Source organism: Triturus cristatus, chromosome 6 (assembly GCF_964204655.1).
Source record: "Triturus cristatus chromosome 6, aTriCri1.1, whole genome shotgun sequence".
NCBI classification, from domain to species: domain Eukaryota; kingdom Metazoa; phylum Chordata; class Amphibia; order Caudata; family Salamandridae; genus Triturus; species Triturus cristatus.
Genome location: NC_140589.1, coordinates 733,132,045 through 733,158,832, shown reverse-complemented (window position 1 = coordinate 733,158,832; position 26,788 = coordinate 733,132,045).

The window sequence follows — 26,788 nt, the reverse complement described above, 5'->3', positions numbered from 1 at the left end:
CAGAATGCGCAAATGGCGCTGACCAGCCTGGCGAACTCCATTGGCTTTTGGAACCGGCTCCCCCTTCCCCTAATGGGCAGGGCAACAATAGCAAAAATGTTCTTCCTTCAACAATGCCTGTATTTTGTATAAAACTCTCGTTTCCACTGACGGATTGTTTTTTTGTCAGTTGGATAGCCTGTTGGTGACACTCCTGTGGGTGGCTGGCACAGCAGGGTGGCGCTTGACACACTGAAACAGGATATGGAGAACAGGGGTTTGGTAGTCCCGGATGTACAATTTTATTATTATGCAGCCCACCTACAACACGCAGCCCACTGGCTCACGGAGTCGTATAACTGGGAAAAGCAGCTCATGGAGAACAAGTTTGGAGGGGGATAGCCCACCCCAGTAGCTGATGCGGGGGTAGGTCAGAATTCTTGATTCCATACTTGGTCACCCACATGGCGTGGATATGGGAAAAAGTGGTCCAAAATAATTTGCAGGGCTCCCTTCAGTAGGAAATTGAAGCTATTGGACCCGCACTCTTCAGAAGCATTGCCTCCAACATGTCTATGGAACAGTGGTAGGGGGGTGTCTGGAGGGGGGTGACCTTTACCCAGGGTACATCTTTATATCCTTTCAATGTTCACAAGACTCCTTTGTAGTGGCATCAGCTCATTTTCTCCATTATGCCAAGCTGGAGAGTGTGGCAAAAGACCTCAGGGGGACTTCTCTGCAGCCCCTCGACCCTCGTGGGTCGATGATGGTCTCATTGGGTGGAGATAGGGGTGCAATCTAATTACCCATTTTACAAAGCCCTTAGGAATGATATGCAACCGCAACAGTACCCTGCGCGGAGAGCCTGGGAGAGAGACCTAGGAGCACCCATCCCTGATATGAACTGGGAAACTGTTAAACCTTGTTTGTACTGTGTCCTGTAACAGCCAGTTTAAAGTCTTGCACTTCTATTTTCTGCATCGCACATATATCACTCCATATAGCCTCAACAAAATAGACCCCATGCGGGGTGCTACTTGTGTGCATTGTGGGTGTTTGGAGCCACTTTTCTACATGTAGCTTTGGCGTGTGCTCAGGTTCAAACATACTGGGCACTTGTGGTACCCCACATAGGAGTGACCACAGTAATCAGTGTTCCACTGACACCACTTGGCCTGTCTCCTGGTAGTTGGGGTGTGCCCTAGGGGTCGCAAGATCCCCTATAGATTAGTCCAGCTGGCCTTATGGTTAGCAAAGAGGCGGTTGGCCATCGGATGGATGTGGTGAAGGCCTTTTTGCTGACACACTGGCTGAGATACCTAATGGAGTGGGAGGCTGTGGAAGAACAAAACATGTGGTTATCACACAATGATGAGGGGGTGTCTGAGGCTAACATGCAATTGCCCCAATTGCTAGGTATTTTCCAAGATAATGAGGATCAGCCCACTGAGGATGGGTCAAACATAGGAAATTGAAGGGAAATTTAAATACTTTATCTGTTGTTCCCTGATGACCAATTGGGCATTATAATGTTACTTTGTGATAAACAGTTCTGTGTCTTGGTTCTATTTATTAATGTGTTGGAATAACTTCAGACCTATGAATAATCCCACATGTAAATCTTATGTCTCACTGAATTGTATGTCTTTGCTACATGTCAGACACTGAATCCTGTACAGAATTGCCAATACACAGTGTATTTGTTTGTTGTTTGTAAAAAAAAAGCTCAGTAACCGAAAGTTAAAAACATTGAGCAAATCCTATTATTTTGCAACAATCAATCAATAACAAGTGAGAGCATGGTGGCTTAACGCTTGACCCAATATTGAAAATCTACTTTAAAAAATGTTTCCCCATATTATCAGTGTTTTTTTGGGAGGATCCATTAAGCATTTAACTAAGTATGACAAGGCAATCAGGGTGGCTTGAGGCTTGCCCTCTGCCGTAGGTGTGAGAGCTCTATGTCAAGAACTTGTATTGCGTTCATTGTTCCTTATGAACAAGAATCTGGGGTACATGGCCTGGGTGGCCAAGATGGCGGTCATCCCTCATTGAGCTCCCGGCTCCTCGGAAGAAGAGTCCAATTCATCCTGGCTTCTGGCATTTTCCAGGGGCGCAGAGAGAGCCTTCCCAACATTGGGGAGCCTCAGATCTGCATTGCATCGGGCTCTGCCTTGAGCTGCAGTGCTCTGCCCATAGCTCCCTGGCCTGCCGTGTGCAACACCGATTGGACAGAGTTGAATCCCTTCCGGAGCTTCGAGCCCCTGCTGGCTTCCGCTCAACTCAGGCTGAAGGGAGGGGGTCACTGTAGCCTTTGGGGTCTGGGTCTGTATTTCCGTATCAGGGGCTTGGAACCCGCGGGGCCGAGAGGTGGGTGCGGCGGTTTTGGGTGGCTGGTGATGTGCCTACGGGCCCTCGTTTCTGTGACTCTCGGCAGCTGGGATGGCCCCATTGGAGCACCTTTTCTATTCTGTGGCTGCCTTTCCCCCCTCTGACTACACCGAGTGCTGCTTGGGGGTCTGGCCCTGGTGGAGACATGGGGGTGCTGCGAGGGGTCTGAGACTACATGATTGGCGGGTCGGTGCCTCAAACCCCATGCTGTAGGCTCATCTACTATCCTGGGCCCTATTTTCCTAGATAGGTGTCCACATCATGGCCCACCCATTTCTATGCTATGTCGCCTGCTGGACCAATCAGTGGGGAATGGGGGCCCTAGCTGGGCCACCATGGACTTTTATTGACCTGCCTCTGTCGATACAGGGGATGCTGGCCTATGGGACCCTCAGCTCTGCCTTGCTGGACCCTTGTGGCAGTCTCCAGTCCGACTGCTCGTGATACCAGACATCGAGCAAGTCCTTGACTAAGCGGGTCGGTTGGTCGGATACAGTGGAATGGCTACTTTCCACACTGTTCTATAACCTTCTGCTTCACTACAGCCCCCCTGAATCGTTCTGCTGTGTCCCTTCTGCCATTCCTGGGCTCAGTGTGAAGCATGGTGGTTCCCCACCGATTCACGCACAGTCGAAAATCAATACGTTTACCCACCTCTCCCGGCTGCCAAATTAGATGGTGAGGACAGCAATTCCGTATCAAGGCTTGGACCCCCGGACTTCTTGGACATACTACAGGTCATTCAGGCCTCCCAGCTGGTGCTAGAAATGGAGATTCGTGAAGTGGGTCGTCGTTGCACTACTGCAACAAGACTTGCGCAGTGTGACCAACTGGGTGTTGAGTGCAGAGGGGTGCATATCCGACCTGCAGGAATCCATAATGACCCTAAAGGGGGAGATCTCCCTAGCCTGGCGAATCAAGCTGAGGTTTGTGGGGCTCCCGAGGGGGTTGAGGTGAGGGACCTCAAAAAATTCTTGAAACAATGGCTCTTGTCTGGATCCCGGAGGACCTCCTGACGCTCTGCTTCATCATTGGGAGGTCCCACAGATTGCTGCCAATGAAACCCCCCTAGGGCCCTCATCCTCGTCCCCTTATTGTCAAAATACTAAATTATCAGGATCGAGGTAACATCCTGTGCTCCGCCAGAGAGAGGGGGACACCTCAATTTCAGTCTGCCAAAACTCTCGTCTAGGCCTGGGTGGTGAACTTCACTCCGTTTGCCGAGTTTGCGGAGTTTTCTGCACTTCACACTCCATGGAGCTCACGGAGTGCAGAAAACTCCGCTTCGCGATGTGCAGTGGAGTTTTTTCCCCACTCGCAATCGTGAACAGTAAGTTTGCGATTGCGAACAGTAACTTGGCGAGCGCGAGCTGCTGCTCGGGTAGAATTTCTACCCGAGCGGCAGAAATACCAGCACAAACTGCAGTTTGTACTGCACTCCGCCACTCGCGGAACTTTGTGGAGTATTTTTGTAACTTCACGGAGTTCCGCATAGCAAAACTCCATGAACTACGCCAGGCCTCCTCTCATCTTCCCCTGACTACACACCCCTTGTCCAGCTGCTTTGGAGATAATTTGAAGCTATCAAACAGAAGCCGAGGTCTCTTAATGTCCAATACATTCTATTTTTCTCAACTCAGCTAAAAGTTCTTTATGCTTCAAAATCCTACTTCTTCAATACTCCTAAGGCAGCTTGGGTGTGGGTAACGGTACAGCGAACCTTGCGTGGCTACCCCTATATCTTGGGACGCGTTGGTCCAGAGAAGGCATCAGGAGGCTGGAGCTTGTCTCTGAAGCCACACCAAGCAGAGGGGGTCCCGCAGGAGTAGGGCTCATATAGATGTTTCATATAGATGGTTTATCTGCCTCCAGTTGCGGCCAGCATGGTTCGCGGGTGGGAAGGTAGGTGCTGGGGGATGTGCATAATGAAAAAAAAAACGTACCTTACTGCTGGGTCCCGCATTGCTGCTCCTGCGCCTGGAACTCGAGGAACAGCAAGCAGGCCGTTGTGATTGGTAAGCACCCAGGCTCCCTGACCAATCACAACACTGCAGTCCAGCGTTGTGATTGGTCTGAGCGTCCTGGTTGGATGCTCAGCGAGGGAATGGTGGCCTGGGCATGTTCTCTATGCTGGCTATAATGCAGCCTGCATGGAGAACGGGGAAAGTGCGCATGACTGGTTTGGGCAGCCCGAAAGGGGTGACCAAACAGTCAATACCGCACTTTGGAGTGGGCGAAACACTCCTCCCCTGCCCCATGAGCAGAGCAGCCTTGCCCACCCGCCCGCAAAGAGCCAGGAAACATAAAATGATAATAACAAAGTTATTATCATTTTTAACTGAAAGTTATTATAATTTTATGTTTCTGCTTCTTGTCTATTTGAAATCAGTAGAGCGATGCTCTCTGCCATAGCGGAGGAGCCGCCACTGTCCACCTCCTCTGCTATGGGGATACCAAAGGGGATGATGGACGGAGCGCATGAGCAAACCAAACACTCACCCCCAGTCAGCTAATCTGGGTTTAATCCATCATCATTCTTTAGCTCACTCCACCACCCCAGTTCAGACATGGCCATATGCAAATCAGTCTGACCCTGTGCCTCATGGGAACAGTCCAGCCCGAACTGCCAATCCATGTCTTCCCTGGACCGGAAACAAGCATCCTGGGACCGGTTTCGGGTTCATAACCCTCATCAGCCAGGCTATCTTGAATCCAGTGGCACTGGAATCAAGCTATCCTGGCTGAAGAGGGGTGAAACCCGAAACCGGTTCTAGGATGCTTGTTTCCAGTCCAGGGAGGACCTGGCGTGGCAGTTCGGGCTGGACTGTTCCCATGAGGCACAGGGTCAAGACTGATTTGCATATGGCTGGGTTCAAACTGGAATGGCATGGTGAGCAAATAACGATGGATTTAGGCCCAGATCTCTGTACTGGGGTGAATGTATGACATTGTTCTGCATTCTGTCCATCAACTGTTGTTTTTGCATTTGTCACCCCGAGTGGGACGGGTTTGCCTAGACGTAGGTCCCGTGCTCTCCATGCCACTGGAATCAAGCTATCCTGGCTGACAAGGGGTGAAACCCCGAAACCAGTCCTAGGATGCTTGTTTCCAGTCCAGGGAGGACCTGGCTTGGCAGTTCGGGCTGGACTGTTCCCATGAGGCACAGGGTCAATGGGGTGAATGTATGACATTGTTCTGCATTCTGTCCATCAACTGTTTTTGCATTCCTCTGCTATGGGTGCGGACATTCCTGTCCAAAGACGTCGACATGGGGCGTCCGACGCTGTGAGCCTAGTGTGAAGGGAGGGCCTGCCTGGGGGGGTTTCTGCCACAGGAGGGAAACATTCAGCACCAGGCCAGCTGAATCGTGGACTTGCCATTTGAGTTGATGTGACTTTTTGTCAGCAGCCCTTTATCCTAAATATGGATTCGGCTTCCGTTGGGAAGATCTAGGTAGAAGACTCCTGTTGTGTTGCTTTTATGTGTGCTCTGTTATTGTTGCGGTGACAGATGCTTCTTGGGTAGAAGTGTGGGATGGGGGAGTTTTTTTTGGGGGGGAGTTGGCTGTGTTGGCCTCTGCTTTTCTAGCAGTGCAGACCACAGCTCTGTTGACCTGGCCTTTCCTCCCCATGTATGGCTTCAGAGAGTTACTCACCTCCCGTGGGTTGCCCTGAAGACAGCCGATGAGGCCTGGGTACAGGGCCTCATCCCCATATGCCAGATACCTTATATCATGGCTGCGCTTAAAATCATGGAATCTCAACGGCCTGTAATGACCCCATTAATCTTAGCGCTGCATTGGGGTGTGTGAGATGCATGTTTCCGGATGTCCTTATACTCCAAGAGATGCACCTTTTGAGTTCCTGGCCCGAAAGTGTATGATAGTGTGTATTATGCAGAACACTCCTAGGGCTCCCGGAATGTAGCACTCCTTATTCATAAACATGTCCCTATGGGGGTCTCCTGCAGCATGTCAGATCCCCTAGGAAGAGGTATGTAGTGGCGGAGGTTGCAATTACCCATCAGACATACAACCTTGCATGCTTGTACATTCCCTCCTAACTGCTGGGGCCCACCTTTGATGTGGTTGATGATGTTCTTTTGGGTCTCCTACGGGGCGTCACGGTGTTGGGTGGGCATATCAACATGATGGATTTGACCACCAAAGACTGCTCTAGGCGCTCCGATGTGGGCCGATCCCCTAGCAGGCGAATGGCAGATTGGACAGCCAGTCTTGGGCTCTGTGGCATCTGGCGGGTCTGAAACCTATACACCAAGACACATACATCTACAGCACATAAGACAGTCCCGGTGCTGCTTACCACTGACGCATTCTGCTCAAGGGAATCTCAGATCATTCCCTAGTATTAATACATATTGGGGGGCTTTGCCATCCGAATGCCCCATTTAGCTAATGAACACTTGGTGCCTGACTACTCTTGAGTTACTGACTTCCTCTTTCAAGGAACTGGGCACCTACCTCACCCTCAATGCAGGCTTTGTGGAGTTCCCAGGGACTTTGTGGGCAGCAGGCAAGGCCTATATGTCCGGTGTCGCTTGTTTGCACCTCCGGGCCCATGACAGGTGGAAACTATCTGGCGGAGGAACTAGAGGCCCGTCTTGCCTATGCAGAAAAGCGCGTGGGCTCGGCTGTAATTGAACCCTGCAAGGTGGGGATCGATTGGGCGTCCCTGAGGTAGCTTTGAGCTGATACCATGTATAGTTGACACTGCCCGTGGGAGAGTTGTGGGTGCTCAGGCCATAGCATAGGCATTTGTGGACTACTACAGCTCTCTCTCGATACACACTGCATGAGGCCGCCCAGGGAATTTCTTACCCCACCCATTGCAGACTTACCACTGGCCACTCTACCATGGTCAGTAGGGTCAAGTTAGATCAGCCGCTTACCCCCAACAAAATTAATCTGGCCCTCTCAGATATGAATACTGGCAAAACGCGGGGCCTGATGGCTTTCCTGTTTAATATGATCAGAAACTCTACAAGCCCCTGCTTCCTTATTTGCTGGCTATTTACAATGAGGCCATTGCTAAGGGTTGCTTTCCAGATGGGCTTAACGTGATGACAATTTTGATTCTTCAAAAGGTGGGGCGCCCCCAGACGAATGTGCATTCAATGGCCCGATTTCCCTTATTAACAGTGAACTCAAGATCTATGCTATAGTCCAGTCCAACAGGCTCCTTAAGGTCATACCTCAGTTGATTCATGCGGACCTTAGCACACGCCACTGCATCCGTATGGTACAGGCCGCTATGGCTTATTGCCAGTGCCTTTTTTACTCATCAAGTTCGAAACAGCTTTTGGCTCTCTTCATTGGGATTTCCTCCGTGATACTTTGGGCTGCATTTTATAATCAGTGGGCGTATACTGTATGCTGGCTCAACCACACAAGTACACGTACAGCTTCCGGTCTTCCCAATACAATGCGGTACCAGACAGGGGTATCCTTAGTCGACCCCCCTTTATGTCTTAGTGATGGAGCTGTTGGCGTCATGAATATGATGTGATTCCCAGGTCCAGGGTTGGGGGGGGGGGTGGCGGTATGCGACATTGAAGATCGGATAGCAGTCTATGCAGGTAACGTCTTGCTTTTTGTCTCCGCCCCGCAGATGGATTCAGATGCTGCAACAATATGTGAAGGGCTCTGGCCTTCTGATCAATTGGTTCAAATTGATTTTGGTTCCCTTGACTGGACCCGCACTAGTTGTGTCTTGGCATTCTTTGTTACCGATCTATAGATTGACCTTGCTTAACTTAGGCATATACATCTCCATTCGCTCACTTGGAGCTATGTTTATCAAGTAGTGGTGCAGGGCAGTGCAGCAAGTAACCTTGCTGCCCTGCCCTACATCACTAGGAAAGAGGAGGAATGTACCATATTTGTCCAATACATCTACGCAAAAGGGGTCTGAATGAATAAGGCCTACTGTATGGGAAGGGATCAATGTCACAATACAAGATATATAAGGAACCCCATGTGGCCATTGATGGACATGAATTAAAGAAACACACCATATACATTAGTCTAGTGTGTTTGAGTATTTATCTCATTTCTCATTTCATAAACTTGTTTTCACTTGTGTTTTCCAGTTTCTGTTAAAAAGCTCATCTTTTTTGCTACAGATAACACAAATATTTACAACAATTGACACAAACATAACACAAGCATGTTTGGAAACAGTTAAAAAAAAATCCAGTTCTTATTGATATCTGTGAGTTATAGATGTAGAGTCCAGATAAACTCACTGCATTCAATGTATTACCCCTATTATCACATAGGGATTAAAGATCCATTCCTGTATGCCTCTTTTGCTTGTTTCTACGAAGACAAACAATAATCTTTTTCTTTTAGTCTAATTCATGTTATTCAGGTCTCATAACTGAAATTGTTAGTTGCAAGTAGAGAATGTTCTCCTTTATCTTCCCCAAAGAAATGCCAATGTGTTTCGACTTCCGAAAATGTTGGGGTATATGTAAACTTTTTTTGAGGTCATCATTAGGGCACTATATTACTCATTCATTCTGGATATGGAAAGGAAAAATAAATAAAAAACTGACATATATTTACACTTATGGCTGTATCTATATTCGGCACAACAGTGATTCTTTACTAGTGGTTTAGTGCCTAATCACCCATTAATGGCATATTTTTATACTTGTAGCTGTATTTGGCACAACAGTGATACTCTTAAAGTGGTTTAATGCCTAATCACCTGTTTATAGAGTGGAACCAAATGTACTTTGACCATATGAGTTATTTGTGTTTTTTTGTTTTTTTTCGAGTGATACCTTCCTGAATAATTCCATTCCTGTGCTTAGTGCACGTGCCCCCAAATCAATGTTAAAGATGTTTTGAAGAAATCACCAAGGACAAATGATGTTATTTGAGTATTTTCAGCTCAACCAAGCTGAAAGGTACGATAACACGCATCACGTGTGAGGCTGTCTTCCAGGCCGCCTCGGTTACTGCAAGCCCAAGATTGTGGATTCTAAAGAATTGGTTGTTGTTTAAATTCAGTAACCAGTGTTCTCATCGCCAGTGACGGCAACCCTGGATAAATACTTACTTGTTTACCGCTCCTCCTGATTTTATTTCAATCTTTTTAGTGGATCCCGAATCTGGAAATAATCCTAGGCTGGTGCTAGGTGTGATACTGTACTCAAAACCATTGGGCCCGTCCTCTCGCCATAGCAAGTGGTGCCGGCTCAGTCCTATTGGGAAGTATAAACTCTTACGGCCTTGCACTTCCGGGTGGAATGATGGGAAATGAAGTCCACATTTCCCTAACGGCTCATTTTTTTACTTAACAAACTTTACTCAGCAATTTGAGAACAAGATAACGAATTTAGGCTACCTATCTTAGAGATATGCTATCGGTGTTAATTGTGAGGGTTTTGTTATATGGAAAGAATAGTTTAATCCATATCTTCAAGGTTATAGAATGGCATGAATACAATATGCCTCACGTGAGACTATTAAAGATTTTGTATATTAAAGTTTATTTACAGTTTTTAAAGCAACATGTAATGCCTCAGAATTAATTCAAATCAAATTAAAAGACATTTGATCCCTCGGATAGTTCATTTAACCCAGTTTCTGCTGTAGTAACCTCATTATTAAATGAGCCTTATTACATGCCAAATGTGACTCTTCACCATACTTTGATTGCACCTGTCTCAACACAGTCCATTTCAAATCTCCCACAGTGTGATTTTTTTCTACAAAATGTTGTACCAATGGTGCTGACATGTTACGACATCATATACATGATTTATGTTGTCTAATTCGATGCCAAACGTCTTTATTTGTTTTGCCAACATATGCCTTCCCACATGGGCACAATACAACACCGATCACATTTTTTGATTTACAGTTAGTGAATTAATTGTGCTGAGTGAAACGGTTACTGTATATGTGCTGCATTTATGATGACCCAATATAGGTGGTTTACCCAGAGCAGACTTACATTTCTTTGTGAATGTTTGATCTCTGTATTAGAGTGAACAAATTGTCTCAAGGTATTTATTTCTCTTTAGGTCAAAAAGTGGCATCTCACTAATAGGGTTCAGAAATGAAACAGATCGCAAGTGCTTCTGTATTATCTTTTTAACTTCTGACGCTACAGTATTGAAAGTAGTTACACAAACTAGACGGTCTGTGTCTAGTATCAAATCTCTGAGTATACTAAGGTCTTTTTGTTGACTGTCGTAGTAATCAATGGGGGTATTGTCGATCTTTTAATTTTTGGAATAATTTCTTAGCTTTGTTGAAATAATCAACTTTTTTGTGCAATTCCTGTAGAGATGTAGGCATTGACTATAGGGTAAGTTGTCTTTTAAATCACGTTGTTGAAGGCTTTTATAATGAAGGAAAGTATTCCTATCAGTCTCTTTTGTGTATAGGGTGGTGTAGATTTTACCCTCTTTTGTTTTATTGTCAGATCCAGAAAGTTGATTGCATCTTTGCTCCATTGAGGCTTGAAGTTTATATCATATGTATCATTTTTTATCCAATCGATGAATTGCTGAAGTTGGTCTGGTTCACCCCTCCATATCAAAAAAATGTAATTGAAGGGTTTCCATGTCATAATATTGTTTTTGAAAGGGTTGTCTCTGTTTACCCATTTCTCCTCGTACTGGGCCATAAACATCACTGCCATCTCAGGGGCAAAGGGACATCCCATTGTGGTCCCTTTGACCTTCTTAAAGAATGTTCTATTGACACAGAAAAAAGTTCTGTATATCTTGTATTTATCCAATACGGCGTATTCCTATCCTTTCCCTTTGTGCTGGTGCCGTTTTGGCAGTCTAGTGCCAACGCAGGCACCCTTGCACCATTGTTGCACCATTGCATGCAGGATTGTTTTTGTGCCTCTCCCGCGAGGTTTGTTTCTCTATCTCTGTGTGCTGCAGAAACAACATGGAGAAATAAAGATATTTCTCCTTGTTACACCTCTTCTGGGGAGGCATAAGATTATGGTGCATTCCCAGTCATTGTAAATCTGAGAACATGTCAAAAACAATAGTTGCGTGGGAACACTCACCGCAGTGCCCGTGGACCGCCTCTCTTCCACAGTATAAGGCAATGCAGCGATTTGTGCTGCGTTGCATCACTCCAGATTTATGAAGCCATTCAAAGCCACGCAAAGTGGCTTTGCGTGACTTTATTTAATTTGACTTAGAAGCTTCCGTCACACATGTACCACCTTGCGTGGTGCAAACGTGATGGAAGATTCTCATATATATGGTTTATCTTTACTCTGTTGGTGCGCAAAATAGAGAGGGATTAGGAAAGATGGGCCTGTTTGCCACTTAAATTGCAGGGGAGGGTAGCTCTGTTCAAGATGACGATCTTACCACGGTTCCTATATGTTCTGCAGTATTTTCCCCAAGTGCATACAGTCTACTTTAGATGGAGGGGTTAGGGGCGACAAACTTGCAACTCTACTACTGGGTTTCTCAGTTGGTGGTCGTAAATGACTGGCTCTATGGTGGGTGGGGTGACCTGGCCTGTAGGGTCAAATTCATGACTTGTCTATGAGCTGGGACACTACTATGGAGAGGCTGTATGGAACCCCCATCCCTTGTGCCCTTCCCAACCTTACTAGATCTGTATTCCTGATGTAAAGCTCGGCACTGTGGTGGATCAGTAGGGTCACACTGCATACCCGCCTCTGGCAGAGCAGTTGGCTGCACCACGTGGTTTGCCTGACGGGCTTTAGCCCATGGGACCTCATAGGCATCTCTTGACTGGGGGACATGTGGCGGGGTGCACATATGTCCTTTCAAGATTTGCAAATCAACTTTCATCTACAGCAGTCCCAGTTATTCAAGTTTTTACAACTCTTCCATTCCTTGGCAGCCCATCATGATCCTATTGGTGTGGTGTCTGAGTGTAGCTCAGTGGAGGCCAAATTGCTCATTGTGCATTGACTACAAAAAAGGGTCATGCTCTGGCATGCTTCAAGAATTATAGTGCACCACATACTGTGTAGTACATCCTATCCATTTCAAAAGGGTGACCAAATGGCTGCAAATGGAAAATCACCTCGTATGGAATCATCTTGTATTTTATGTATCTTGTGTGTGGGCCACATGCATGCAATTTTGCACACCATAGTGGGCTGTTCTATAGTTCTACAGTTAAGAATGAAGCTCTGTCTAGTATAGAGCATGACTTATGATACAATATATGTGACCTATTTTGCCAAAACTGGAGACAAAAGTTTAAAACTATGCATGTAATCAGTGAATAAATTGTACTACGTCTGAACATGCCACAGGCATGTAAGTTGGCACATGACAGTCGAATGATGTTAGCATTATGCTTCACTTTGAAATATGGCTCCAGATCATGTGGTGTTAGAAGTACATGACAAACTATAAGGCATAATTTTTCGAGCATGTGACGAAATTAAAAAATATCAAATATTCAACTTCATATTTTGACTACTTTCCAATAGGCCACATACATGATAATTCACATGGGTAGAACAAAGCTACAAATAGATGGTAGTTTCAATTATGTGTCTATCATATCTGGATTGTGAATTATAGATAAAAGCATAAAGTGTTCTTCAACCTACCTGAAAGTGAAAAAGCGAAACTTCGCTGAAGGTTACACTTAATTTGTACCTTGTCCCGATAAGCCACAAACATCAGAATTGGCACATTAAAATGTACATTTCTTAGCTAAATTCTGCAATTCATACAAACTCAGTACCTTATACACTTCAAGAATTATAGCGCACCACACACTGTGTAGTATATCCTATCCATTATCTAACGTGTAAGGAAATGAGACACAAGTATAGATCTTGCAGTTACAGTTAGCAATCCAAAACTAAGAACCACCATATATTTTGACTGTTCGAATGTTAATAACTGTCCCAATGGAAAGGTAATGCTAATGATGTACTGAGTTAATGTTGGTACTTAATAAAAGCAATAAAAAAATGTGGCTAAAAACGGAATGTGGGTGCTTTTTGAGTGATTCTAAATACACTTTGCCATGACTGCCTATCCAATATCTGTGTGGATTGATAGGTAATGGGGTTAAAAAAAGGAATTTGTGTAAAGAGCCTTAAACAGCGGTAGATATGCACATGGCTGATACTGAAATGTGCATATTTTTATGTTGGTGCATTGATTTATCTTCTGTGGGTGTTCATATCACTGAAACGTGACAGGCATTCAAACCTGACTGCCTATTTATTGGTTAAATAAATGTGGAAATATACCAGTTTCAGCTATATTTTTTTCACAATGCTTTTTATTAAAAAAATAAATATGGATAAATACATATAAAGTAAACAAAAAACTAAATAGGGATATATACAGACGGAAATATATTAAAAAAAAAATGTTATAAAACCGGAAGCCCTAATTAGGATTAATATGGAAAAAGAAAATTCATTATTTACAAAGCATAATTTATGCATTTTTATAATGAGAACTCCTGTCCAATAACCAAGGTGCAGAGAGTTCTATGGATAAGGGTCTTATTTAGAATTTGGCAGAAAAAAAGGACATCAAAACACGGTTGCCTAACCATCACCTGTATCCTAAGTCCCATAGGCCATAAGGACCTTGTTGTAAATGGGATAGAACATCCATCACATTTGTGATTGAGTGAGCATTCCTCCAAACTCTGAAAAAAGGCCTAAATCTTTTTTGAGAAATTGTTTAAGCAATCTAGGGGGGCACCTGTCCTCTCTGGGCTCTGGTTGACAGAGAATAGTCATACTTAAGTTCACATTTGTTCATAATCGTTTCCAATGCCACAAACAAAATAACATATCTATACATCTCACCTGCAAGAACTGTCTCTAGCACTGGCTTAACATTGTGTTTCTTTTTGGAAGTGCGTAGCAATCTACCAGGAGTTTTGATTGTAGAGTGGCATAAACGTGGACTAATGGTGGCATCCATGCAGTATGGATCCTTATTATTTGTAAAAAACTAATAAGTGATTCATCTCATTCTTATGGAGTTCTTTTATCTTGTTTAGTACTTCATCCACAGAAATTATATGGCCGTGAAAATCGCACACCACCTCTCCTTTATGAAAAATACGGTTCGTTATGACCGTCATTGTACCTTCTACATCAATGACAGAGACTCCACTCCACCGCTGGTGATGCACACACTACTGATTGTGCTTATCAACCATTTGTGATATGGCTTCTGCCATTGGCTTCCTGCTGTGAATAACATCTTATACTTCTGGGGCATTCTTCATCCGTGTCATTTTTGAGAAAAACTTCAGCACCAGCTTTTCTGTTGGTTACCTTCATGGAAAATGTTCTCTGATTTAAACAAACAAAACAAATTGAATAATGCTCTCTAAAATGTATATTTGTCAATACATTTCAGCAAATCTGAATGTTCACTTAATCATGGTTTTCTCCGTTCTCATAAGCTGCTGCCTAATATGCCACTTATCATACACCTGCAGTTCATGAATTCCAACGAGTGCAGTTTGATCTTTTTTGTTTGGTTGATTCCCATTCTGTGTTACTGGGAATTTGTTTTCAACGTGCATAAGCATGTCATGCCCATTTTCTGCAGAACCTTTGGGAATAGACTTCTTGTTCTGATATGCCCTTTAAAAATAAAACAAAGTATTGAAATTATGGCACTAACAGATCACAGTAGTGCTGTGTGATAAAAAGGGAATTATTTTGATAGAGCTCATTCACAGGTTTGGTTATTTTAGATTTGCAAAATGCAGGAAACCCTTTAAATGTTGGTAGCTGAATTCTGAAACAACATCTTACAGATTATATGTGTAAATTAAAGAAAAAAAAGTAAAACATGATCTACAGAGTTTTCATACATTTTTGACATAGAGAATTATATATGAAAAACAAAAGGGAACATATTACATTGCATACCTTTTGATGTTGCTCATTAGGGCGGGCCGCAAAATGCACAGCAGGCTTTTGTTTCAAGTCTCTGTAAATGAAAACAAACAATATTAATGACTTATGATTGTTTGAAATAAAGGTCTAAATATAACAATTATTGTTAATTAAATTATAATGATGTGTATTGCAACTAGGTTTTCTAGAAGTCAGAGAGAGCAACAACAATGATTGTTTTCCCACCGTGGTATTTTCCCGGTAAGGTTATTTAGCAGTTTTGCTGCAGCACGGATGTTGTCCATTCTCATCATGCAGTAATGCTTTTTAGCAGTTGTTGTGGAATGTGCCATATAATCAGCAACAAGGCTCTTTTCTGTATCAGAGCAGTCTCTTTTTCAATCGTTACGCTTGCCTGGCAGACCCACTAAGCGGTACAAAAGGGGGTGGTGATGGACGGAGCATCAGAACCAATCAAACACTCACACCCAGTCAACAGATCTGGGTTTGATCCATCACCGTTCTTTAGCCCACTCTGCCACCCCAGTTCAGACATGGCCATATGCAAATCAGTCTGACCCTGTGCCTCATGGGAACAGTCCAGCCCGAACTGCCAAGCCATGCCTTCCCTGGACGGGAAACAAGCTTCCTAGGACCATTTTCTGGCATTTCAGCCGTCTTCAGCCAGGCTTGCTTGAATCGAGTGACAAAGTGAGCAAGGTACTCACGTCTGAGCATACCCTGCCAACTTATGGCGAACAAAGCGGTACAAAAGGGGGTGGTGATGGACGGAGCATCAGAACCAATCAAGCACTCACACCCAGTCAACAGATCTGGGTTGGATCCATCACCGTTCTTTAGCCTACTCTGCCACCCCAGTTTAGACATGGCCATATGCAAATCAGTCTGACCCTGTGCCTCATGGGAACAGTCCAGCCCGAACTGCCAAGCCATGCCTTCCCTGGACCGGAAACAAGCTTCCTAGGACCGGTTTCTGGCATTTCAGCCAGGCTTGCTTGAATCCAGTGACAAAGTGAGCAAGGGACAAACGTCTGAGCATACCCTGCCAACTTATGGCGAACAAATCGGTACAAAAGGGGGTGGTGATGGACGGAGCATCAGAACCAATCAAACACTCACACCCAGTCAACAGATCTGGGTTTGATCCATCACCGTTCTTTAGCCCACTCTGCAACCCCAGTTCAGACATGGCCATATGCAAATAGGTCTGACCCTGTGGCTCATGGGAACAGTCCAGCCCGAACTGCCAAGCCATGCCTTCCCTGGACGGTAAACAAGCTTCCTAGGACCGGTTTCTGGCATTTCAGCCGTCTTCAGCCAGGCTTGCTTGAATCCAGTGGCAAAGTGAGCAAGGGACTCACGTCTGAGAATACCCTGCCAACTTAAGCGGTACAAATGGAGGTGGTGACGGACGGAGCATCAGAACCAATCAAACACTCACACCCAGTCAAACGATCTGGGTGTGATCCATCACGGTTCTTTAGCCCACTCTGCCACCCCAGTTGAGACATGGCCATATGCAAATCAGTCTGACCCTGTGCCTCATGAGAGCAATAAAGCCCTAACTGCCAAGCCATGCCTTCCCTGGACCGGAAACAAACTTCCTAGGACCGGTTTCTGGCATTTCAGCCGTCTTCAGCCAGGCTTGCTTGAATCTAGTGGCAAAGTGAGCAAGGGACTCACGTCTGAGCATACCCTGCCAACTTATGGCGAACAAAGCGGTACAAAAGGGGGTGGTGATGGACGGAGCATCAGAACCAATCAAACACTCACACCCAGTAAACAGATCTGGGTTTGATCCATCACCGTTCTTTAGCCCACTTTGCCACCCCAGTTCAGACATGGCCATATGCAAATCAGTCTGACCCTGTGCCTCATGGGAACAGTCCAGCCCGAACTCCCAAGCCATGCCTTCCCTGGACCGGAAACAAGCTTCCTAGGACCGGTTTCTGGCATTTCAGCCGTCTTCAGCCAGGCTTGCTTGAATCCATTGGCAAAGTGAGCAAGGGACTCACGTCTGAGCATACCCTGCCAACTTATGTCGAGCAAAGCGGTACAAGCATGTCTAAAATGGTGGCGGTGCCTAGCAGGCACCGTCAGCCAGATTAGGATGCTGCATCCCCACCAGCCTGTGTTTGGTGGTTCAACCTGCATTCACAGGCTGGTGGGGATGTACTTTGGGGGAACGTAGCGGCCCCCCTTTGGCAGGGGCACTCAAGTTTTGTACTGGGGTGCCTGCCGTGTAGTGCACGGAAATGCAAAACTTGCATTTTTACCATTGCGGCGGGTGCTACAGCCAGCAGCACTTTCCGCAATGGTAAAAATGCACAATGTGACCGCCACAGTGGCGTCGCATTGTAATTCCATGTGCGGGACCACCGCCATATAGTCGGGCGGTCCCAAGCCCCGGGATGATAGCGGACGGACTAAAGTCCACCGCCATCATAATCAGCCCCATAGTAAGTGTCAGAGAGGAATTGTGATTCTGCAATTAAAGGAAATGTTAGTGTTTATTTTTATCTGACGGCTATTGTACTTAACAAATCATAAACTGTTACCTTCTGTGTGCCACTTCTGTAGAAATGCCTCTACTTATTTTTTCTGCATATCCTTCATTACGCAGAGAAAATGTTGAGTGGCTGTATATAGGTCATTTTCAGGCTCTCGAGTCTGTAGCAACAATCAGATAATGGAAAAAATGCTTTCGATTTTTCATATAGTTTACAACTGTCTGCTGGGCCAAGCCTATTGATTTTAGGGGATTCGAAAACTCACGTGTCCGAGGGATGTCCTTGATGAATTTCGTCTTTGGTGCTTCAGGATTGTAGAAAAATAAGAATCTTGCTACATTTTCCAGCTTCAATGAAAACAAATACAGATAACTGTTATTAAATAATTTGCTGAAAATTTTCACTAACAGTAGTAGCATTAAAAACAGCTATAGTAGTAAGAGCCTTTTTGCATTACCTCTTGCTTGAAGTTGCAGGCGGAGAAATCCTCTTTCAAATAGTTGCGGAAGCCAACTATGAGTTTACAATCCAAAGAATGCTTCCTTGTAGAGTCCAATGTCATTAACCTTCTTGCGTATGGATGTCTGCCATGATTTTCCTCTTGGTTTGTTGAATTGAATGGTGAAATGTTTTAGAAAACAAACAGTTTAACAATAAATAGTTAACCGAGATGAATGTAATGCAAACAGATTGTGGCTATTTAAACTTACGGTTGATATAATTCAGATTCTTCATAATCTCCTTCTTCTTCTTCCTCTTCTCTTTGAAGTTCAGTATCCATTTCTTCTTCTGGTGTCACAGGAAGTCTGAAAAGGAAGGGTTATTTGAGCCATAAAAATGAAGTGGACAAATACAAGAGGTAATAAAACATAGGTTTCCTTATAAGGTTGCAACAATATGCATGGATAGAATAGAGACCCTCCCAAGAATTAAAATCATCTGTTAGGGAAATAGAGGAAATATAACAATTGATAATGTTTAAAGAGTTAACAATTATAGTAAACTAACAATAATGACCAAAACATTGTTTACTTACACAACAACTGGATCAACAGGCTTTCCAACATTTTGATAATAGTTTTCAGGGCCTCTTCAATGATAAGAAGCTTGAGATTCTCATAATTATAGATCCTTCCCTTCCCAAGATGGTCAGTCATGGAAATCATATCTTTTTTGACTGTTATAATCTCTTCAGGAGTGCTTCCCTTCCTGCAGACTCTGGACAAGTGGAGTGGCAGCGGTACACTGCTTTTGAAACATTTCATGCAAACAAGAGGAATGCGATTAACTTTACTAGGAAGAAAAAATAAAGTTGCACATTTAGGATTATTGAAATCCATATGTCTGTCAAACATTTAATTGTTGACAGGCAGGTTGAAATTTGGATGTGATCTGGCTCTCTGATGGCTATGTTAATGTAAGCATCAAGTATGACCTTATCCTAATCCTTCAGCTCAGGGTGTTCAGGGTGTAACATGACAGGCAGTTTGCACCTAGCTGAAGGAAAAGTAGGCCCATTTAGATCAAGCAGCAACCTGCAAACACACTGCTTGTACATGTAAAGCAAATATTGCCTTAAACAGCTAAAAGTTGTATCAAGTCCAGAAAATATGACATAGGCATGGAAGCTGACTTATGGAGTTCTTTTATCTTGTTTAGTACTTCATCCACAGAAATTATATGGCCGTGAAAATCACACACCACCTCTCCTTTATGAAAAATACGGTTCGTTATAACCGTAATTGTACCTTCTACATCAATGACAGACTCCACTCCACCGCTGGTGATGCACACACTACTGATTGTGCTTATCAACCATTTGTGATATGGCTTCTGCCATTGGCTTGCAGCTGTGAATAACATCTTGTACTTCTTGTGCATTCTTCATCCATGTCATTTTTGAGAAAAACTTCAGCACCAGCTTTTCTGTTGGTTACCTTCATGGAAAATGTTCTGTGATTTAAACAAACAAAACAAATTGAATAATGCTCTCTAAAATGTATATTTGTCAATACATTTCTGCAAAACGTAATGTTCACTTAATCATGGTTTTCTCCTTTCTCATAAGTTGCTGCCTAATATGCCACTTATCATACACCTGCCGTTCATGAATTCCAGCGAGTGCAGTTTGATCTTTTTTGTTTGGTGGATTCCCATTCTGTGTTACTGGGAATTTGTTTTCAATGTGCATAAGCATGTCATGCCCATTTTCTGCAGAACCTTTGGGAATAGACTTCTTGTTCTGATGTGCCCTTTAAATATAAAACAAAATATTGAAATTATGGCACTAACAGATCACAGTAGTGCTGTGTGATAAAAAGGTAATGATTTTGATAGAGATCATTCACAGGTTTGGTTATTTTAAATTTGCAAAATGCAGGAAACCCTTTAAATCTTGGTAGCTGAATTCTGAAACAACATCTTACAGATTATATGTGTAAATTAAAGAAAAAAAAGAAACATGATTTACAGGGTTTTCGTACATTTTTGACATAGAGAATTACATATGAAAAACAAAAGAGAACATATTACATTGCATACCTTTGATGTTGCTCATTAGGGAGGGCTACAAAATGCACAGCAGGCTTTTGTTTCAAGTTTCTGTAAATGAAAACAAACAATATTAATGACTTATGATTGTTTCAAATAAAGGTCTAAATATAACAATTATTGTTAATTAAATTATAATGATATGTGTATTGCAACTAGGTTTTCTAGAAGTCAGAGAGAGCAACAACAATGATTGTTTTCCCACCGTGGTATTTTCCCGGTAAGGTTATTTAGCAGTTTTGCTGCAGCACAGATGTTGTCCATTCTCATCATGCAGTAATGCTTTTTAGCAGTTGTTGTGGAATGTGCCATATAATCAGCAACAAGGCTCTTTTCTGCATCAGAGCAGTCTCGTTTTCAATCGTTACGCTTGCCTGGCAGACCCACTAAGCGGTACAAAAGGGGGTGGTGATGGACGGAGCATCAGAACCAATCAAGCACTCACACCCAGTAAACAGATCTGGGTTTGATCCATCACCGTTCTTTAGCCCACTCTGCCACCCCAGTTCAGACATGGCCATATGCAAATCAGTCTGACCCTGTGCCTCATGGGAACAGTCCAGCCCAAACTGCCAAGCCATGCCTTCCCTGGACCGGAAACAAGCTTCCTAGGACCATTTTCTGGCATTTCAGCCGTCTTCGGCCAGGCTTGCTTGAATCGAGTGACAAAGTGAGCAAGGGACAAACGTCTGAGCATACCCTGCCAACTTATGGCGAACAAAGCGGTACAAAAGGGGGTGGTGATGGACGGAGCATCAGCACCAATCAAACACTCACACCCAGTCAACAGATCTGGGTTTGATCCATCACCGTTCTTTAGCCCACTCTGCAACCCCAGTTCAGACATGGCCATATGCAAATAGGTCTGACCCTGTGGCTCATGGGAACAGTCCAGCCCGAACTGCCAAGCCATGCCTTCCCTGGACGGTAAACAAGCTTCCTAGGACCGGTTTCTGGCATTTCAGCCAGGCTTGCTTGAATCCAGTGGCAAAGTGAGCAAGGGACTCACGTCTGAGCATACCCTGCCAACTTATGGCGAACAAAGCGGTACAAAAGGTGGTGGTGATGGACGGAGCATCAGAACCAATCAAACACTCACACCCAGTCAACAGATCTGGGTTTGATCCATCACCGTTCTTTAGCCCACTCTGCCACCCCAGTTCAGACCTGGCCATATGCAAATCAGTCTGACCCTGTGCCTCATGGGAACAGTCCAGCCCGAACTGCCAAGCCATGCCTTCCCTGGACCGGAAACAAGCTTCCTAGGACCGGTTTCTGGCATTTCAGCCGTCTTCAGCCAGGCTTGCTTGAATCCAGTGGCAAAGTGAGCAAGGGACTCACGTCTGAGCATACCCTGCCAACTTAAGCGGTACAAATGGGGGTGGTGACGGACGGAGCATCAGAACCAATCAAACACTCACACCCAGTCAAACGATCTGGGTGTGATCCATCACCGTTCTTTAGCCCACTCTGCCACCCCAGTTCAGACATGGCCATATGCAAATCAGTCTGACCCTGTGCCTCATGGGAGCAATCAAGCCCTAACTGCCAAGCCATGCCTTCCCTGGACCGGAAACAAGCTTCCTAGGACCGGTTTCTGGCATTTCAGCCGTATTCAGCCAGGCTTGCTTGAGTCCAGTGGCAAAGTGAGCAAGGGACTCACGTCTGAGCATACCCTGCCAACTTATGGCGAACAAAGCGGTACAAAAGGGGGTGGTGATGGACGGAGCATCAGAACCAATCAAACACTCACACCCAGTAAACCGATCTGGGTTTGATCCATCACCGTTCTTTAGCCCACTCTGCCACCCCAGTTCAGACATGGCCATATGCAAATCAGTCTGACCCTGTGCCTCATGGGAACAGTCCAGCCCGAACTGCCAAGCCATGCCTTCCCTGGACCGGAAACAAGCTTCCTAGGACCATTTTCTGGCATTTCAGCCGTCTTCAGCCAGGCTTGCTTGAATCGAGTGACAAAGTGAGCAAGGTACTCACGTCTGAGTATACCCTGCCAACTTATGGCGAACAAAGCGGTACAAAAGTGGGTAGTGAGGGACGGAGCATCAGAACCAATCAAGCACTCACACCCAGTCAACAGATCTGGGTTGGATCCATCACCGTTCTTTAGCCTACTCTGCCACCCCAGTTCAGACTTGGCCATATGCAAATCAGTCTGACCCTGTGCCTCATGGGAACAGTCCAGCCCGAACTGCCAAGCCATGCCTTCCCTGGACCGGAAACAAGCTTCCTAGGACCGGTTTCTGGCATTTCAGCCATCTTCAGCCAGGCTTGCTTGAATCCATTGGCAAAGTGAGCAAGGGACTCACGTCTGAGCATACCCTGCCAACTTATGTCGAACAAAGCGGTACAAGCATGTCTAAAATGGTGGCGGTGCCTAGCAGGCACCGTCAGCCAGATTAGGATGCTGCATCCCCACCAGCCTGTGTTTGGTGGTTCAACCTGCATTCACAGGCTGGCGGGGATATACTTTGGGGGAACGTAGCGGCCCCCCTTTGGCAGGGGCGCTCAAGTTTTGTACTGGGGTGCCTGCCGTGTAGTGCACGGAAATGCAAAACTTGCATTTTTACCATTGCGGCGGGTGCTACAGCCAGCAGCACTTTCCGCAATGGTAAAAATGCACAATGTGACCGCCACAGTGGCATCGCATTGTAATTCCATGTGCGGGACCACCGCCATATAGTCGGGCGGTCCCAAGCCCCGGGATGATAGCGGACGGACTAAAGTCCACCGCCATCATAATCAGCCCCATAGTAAGTGTCAGAGATGAATTGTGATTCTGCAATTAAAGGAAATGTTAGTGTTTATTTTTATCTGACGGCTATTGTACTTAACAAATCATAAACTGTTACCTTCTGTGTGTCACTTCTTTAGAAATGCCTCTACTTATTTTTTCTGCATATCCTTCATTACGCAGAGAAAATGTTGAGTGGCTGTATATAGGTCATTTTCAGGCTCTCGAGTCTGTAGCAACAATAAGATAATGGAAAAAATGCTTTCGATTTTTCATATAGTTTACAACTGTCTGCTGGGCCAAGCCTGTTGATTTTAGGGGATTGGAAAACTCACGTGTCCGAGGGATGTCCTTGATGAATTTCGTCTTTGGTGCTTCAGGATTGTAGAAAAATAAGAATCTTGCTACTTTTTCCAGCTTCAATGAAAACAAATACAGATAACTGTTATTAAATAATTTGCTGAAAATTTTCACTAACAGTAGTAGCATTAAAAACAGCTATAGTAGTAAGAGCCTTTTTGCATTACCTCTTGCTTGAAGTTGCAGGCGGAGAGATCCTCTTTCAAATAGTTGCGGAAGCCAACTATGAGTTTACAATCCAAAGAATGCTTCCTTGTAGAGTCCAATGTCATTAACCTTCTTGCGTATGGATGTCTGCCATGATTTTCCTCTTGGTTTGTTGAATTGAATGGTGAAATGTTTTAGAAAACAAACAGTTTAACAATATATAGTTAACCGAGATGAATGTAATGCAAACAGATTGTGGCTATTTAAATTTACGGTTGATATAATTCAGATTCTTTATAATCTCCTTCTTCTTCTTCCTCTTCTCTTTGAAGTTCAGTATCCATTTCTTCTTCTGGTGTCACAGGAAGTCTGAAAAGGAAGGGTTATTTGAGCCATAAAAATGAAGTGGACAAATACAAGAGGTAATAAAACATAGGTTTCCTTATAAGGTTGCAACAATATGCATGGATAGAATAGAGACCCTCCCAAGAATTAAAATCATCTGTTAGGGAAATAGGGGAAATATAACAATTGATAATGTTTAAAGAGTTAACAATTATAGTAAACTAACAATAATGACCAAAACATGGTTTACTTACACAACAACTGAATCAACAGGCTTTCCAACATTTTGATAATAGTTTTCAGGGCCTCTTCAATGATAAGAAGCTTGAGATTCTCATAATTATAGATCCTTCCCTTCCCAAGATGGTCAGTCATGGAAATTATATCTTTTTTGACTGTTATAATCTCTTCAGGAGTGCTTCCCTTCATGCAGACTCTGGACAAGTGGAGTGGCAACGGTACACTGCTTTTGAAACATTTCATGCAAACAAGAGGAATGCGATTAACTTTGCTAGGAAGAAAAAATAAAGTTGCACATATAGGATTATTGAAATCCATATGTCTGTCAAACATTTAATTGTTGACAGGCAGGTTGAACTTTGGATGTGATCTGGCTCTCTGATGGCTATGTTAATGTAAGCATCAAGTATGACCTTATCCTAATCCTTCAGCTCAGGGTGTTCAGGGTGTAACATGACAGGCAGTTTGCACCTAGCTGAAGGAAAAGTAGGCCCATTTAGATCAAGCAGCAACCTGCAAACACACTGCTTGAACATGTAAAGCAAATATTGCCTTAAACAGCTAAAAGTTGTATCAAATCCAGAAAATATGACATAGGCATGGAAGCTGACTATCTTAGCTATATGCCAAATGTATGAAAATTGGCGGACTGGTCCTGTGAAGCCATACATATATAAGTTCAAGTATTGATTTAACCCACTTAAAAATCAGCCAAAAGGCATGACAATTGGCACAGGTGGTATAGTTATTTTGTGATTTATCCTCTGGTCAGAGTGTCAGCTCCTCCTACCAGCTGCGAGCTCCCAGCTCAGGTTGTGCATCTGGGAGCAATGTCAATCCTCATTAGGGTCAGCTCTTCCCACTAGCTGCCATCTCCCATCTCAGTCTGGGCAAATGGGAAGCATTTCACACCTCCCTAGTATCAACTCCTCTCACTAGCTGCCAGCTCCCAGCTCTGGTTGTGTGCCTGGGAGCAAAGTTTCGATTGTAGAGTGGCATAAACGTGGACTTAATGGCGGCATCCATGCAGTATGGATCCTTACTATTTGTAAAAAATAATAAGTGATTCATCTCATTCTTATGGAGTTCTTTTATCTTGTTTAGTACTTACCCAACAGAAATTATATGGCCGTGAAAATCGCACACCACCTCTCCTTTATGAAAAATACGGTTTGTTATGACCGTCATTGTACCTTCTACATCAATGACAGAGACTCCACTCCACCGCTGGTGATGCACACACTACTGATTGTGCTTAGCAACCATTTGTGATATGGCTTCTGCCATTGGCTTCCAGCTGTGAATAACATCTTATACTTCTGGGGCATTCTTCATCCATGTTATTTTTGAGAAAAACTTCAGCACCAGCTTTTCTGTTGGTTACCTTCATGGAAAATGTTCTGTGATTTAAACAAACAAAACAAATTGAATAATGCTCTCTAAAATGTATATTTGTCAATACATTTCAGCAAATCTGAATGTTCACTTAATCATGGTTTTCTCCTTTCTCATAAGTTGCTGCCTAATATGCCACTTATCATACACCTGCCGTTCATGAATTCCAGCGAGTGCAGTTTGATCTTTTTTGTTTGGTGGATTCCCATTCTGTGTTACTGGGAATTTGTTTTCAATGTGCATAAGCATGTCATGCCTATTTTCTGCAGAACCTTTGGGAATAGACTTCTTGTTCAGATATGCCCTTTAAATATAAAACAAAATATTGAAATGACGCCACTAACAGATCACAGTAGTGCTGTGTGATAAAAAGGGAATGATTTTGATAGAGATCATTCACAGGTTTGGTTATTTTAGATTTGCAAAATGCAGGAAACCCTTTAAATGTTGGTAGCTGAATTCTGAAACAACATCTTACAGATTATATGTGTAAATTAAAGAAAAATAAGTAAAACATGATCTACAGAGTTTTCATACATTTTTGACATAGAGAATTATATATGAAAAACAAAAGAGAACATATTAGATTGCATACCTTTGATGTTGCTCATTAGGGAGGGCTGCAAAATGCACAGCAGGCTTTTGTTTCAAGTCTCTGTAAATGAAAACAAACAATATTAATGACTTATGATTGTTTGAAATAAAGGTCTAAACATAACAATTATTGTTAATTAAATTATAATGATATGTGTATTGCAACTAGGTTTTCTAGAAGTCGGAGAGAGCAAAAACAATGATTGTTTTCTCACCGTGGTATTTTCCCGGTAAGCTTATTTAGCAGTTTTGCTGCAGCACAGATGTTGTCCATTCTCATCATGCAGTAATGCTCTTTAGCAGTTGTTGTGGAATGTGCTATATAATCAGCAACAAGGCTCTTTTCTGCATCAGAGCAGTCTCTTTTTCTTGCTGTCTCATGTGCACGTCTCGCTTGCTGGCTTGTGATCGAAGGGACATTGTATCTGTAAGAAATATTTACATGTGACACCTGTTCGACATACTATGAATATTTATTTAAAGGTTTTATATGGCTCATGAGCTGATACCATTCTCACCAGAAGTAATACTAAAGTCATCCATTTGGATGCCAAATAAACCCCTATACATAATAAACTTGTAGACAAACAGCCATTAGGAATATGTGAACTCAAAAGTGTACA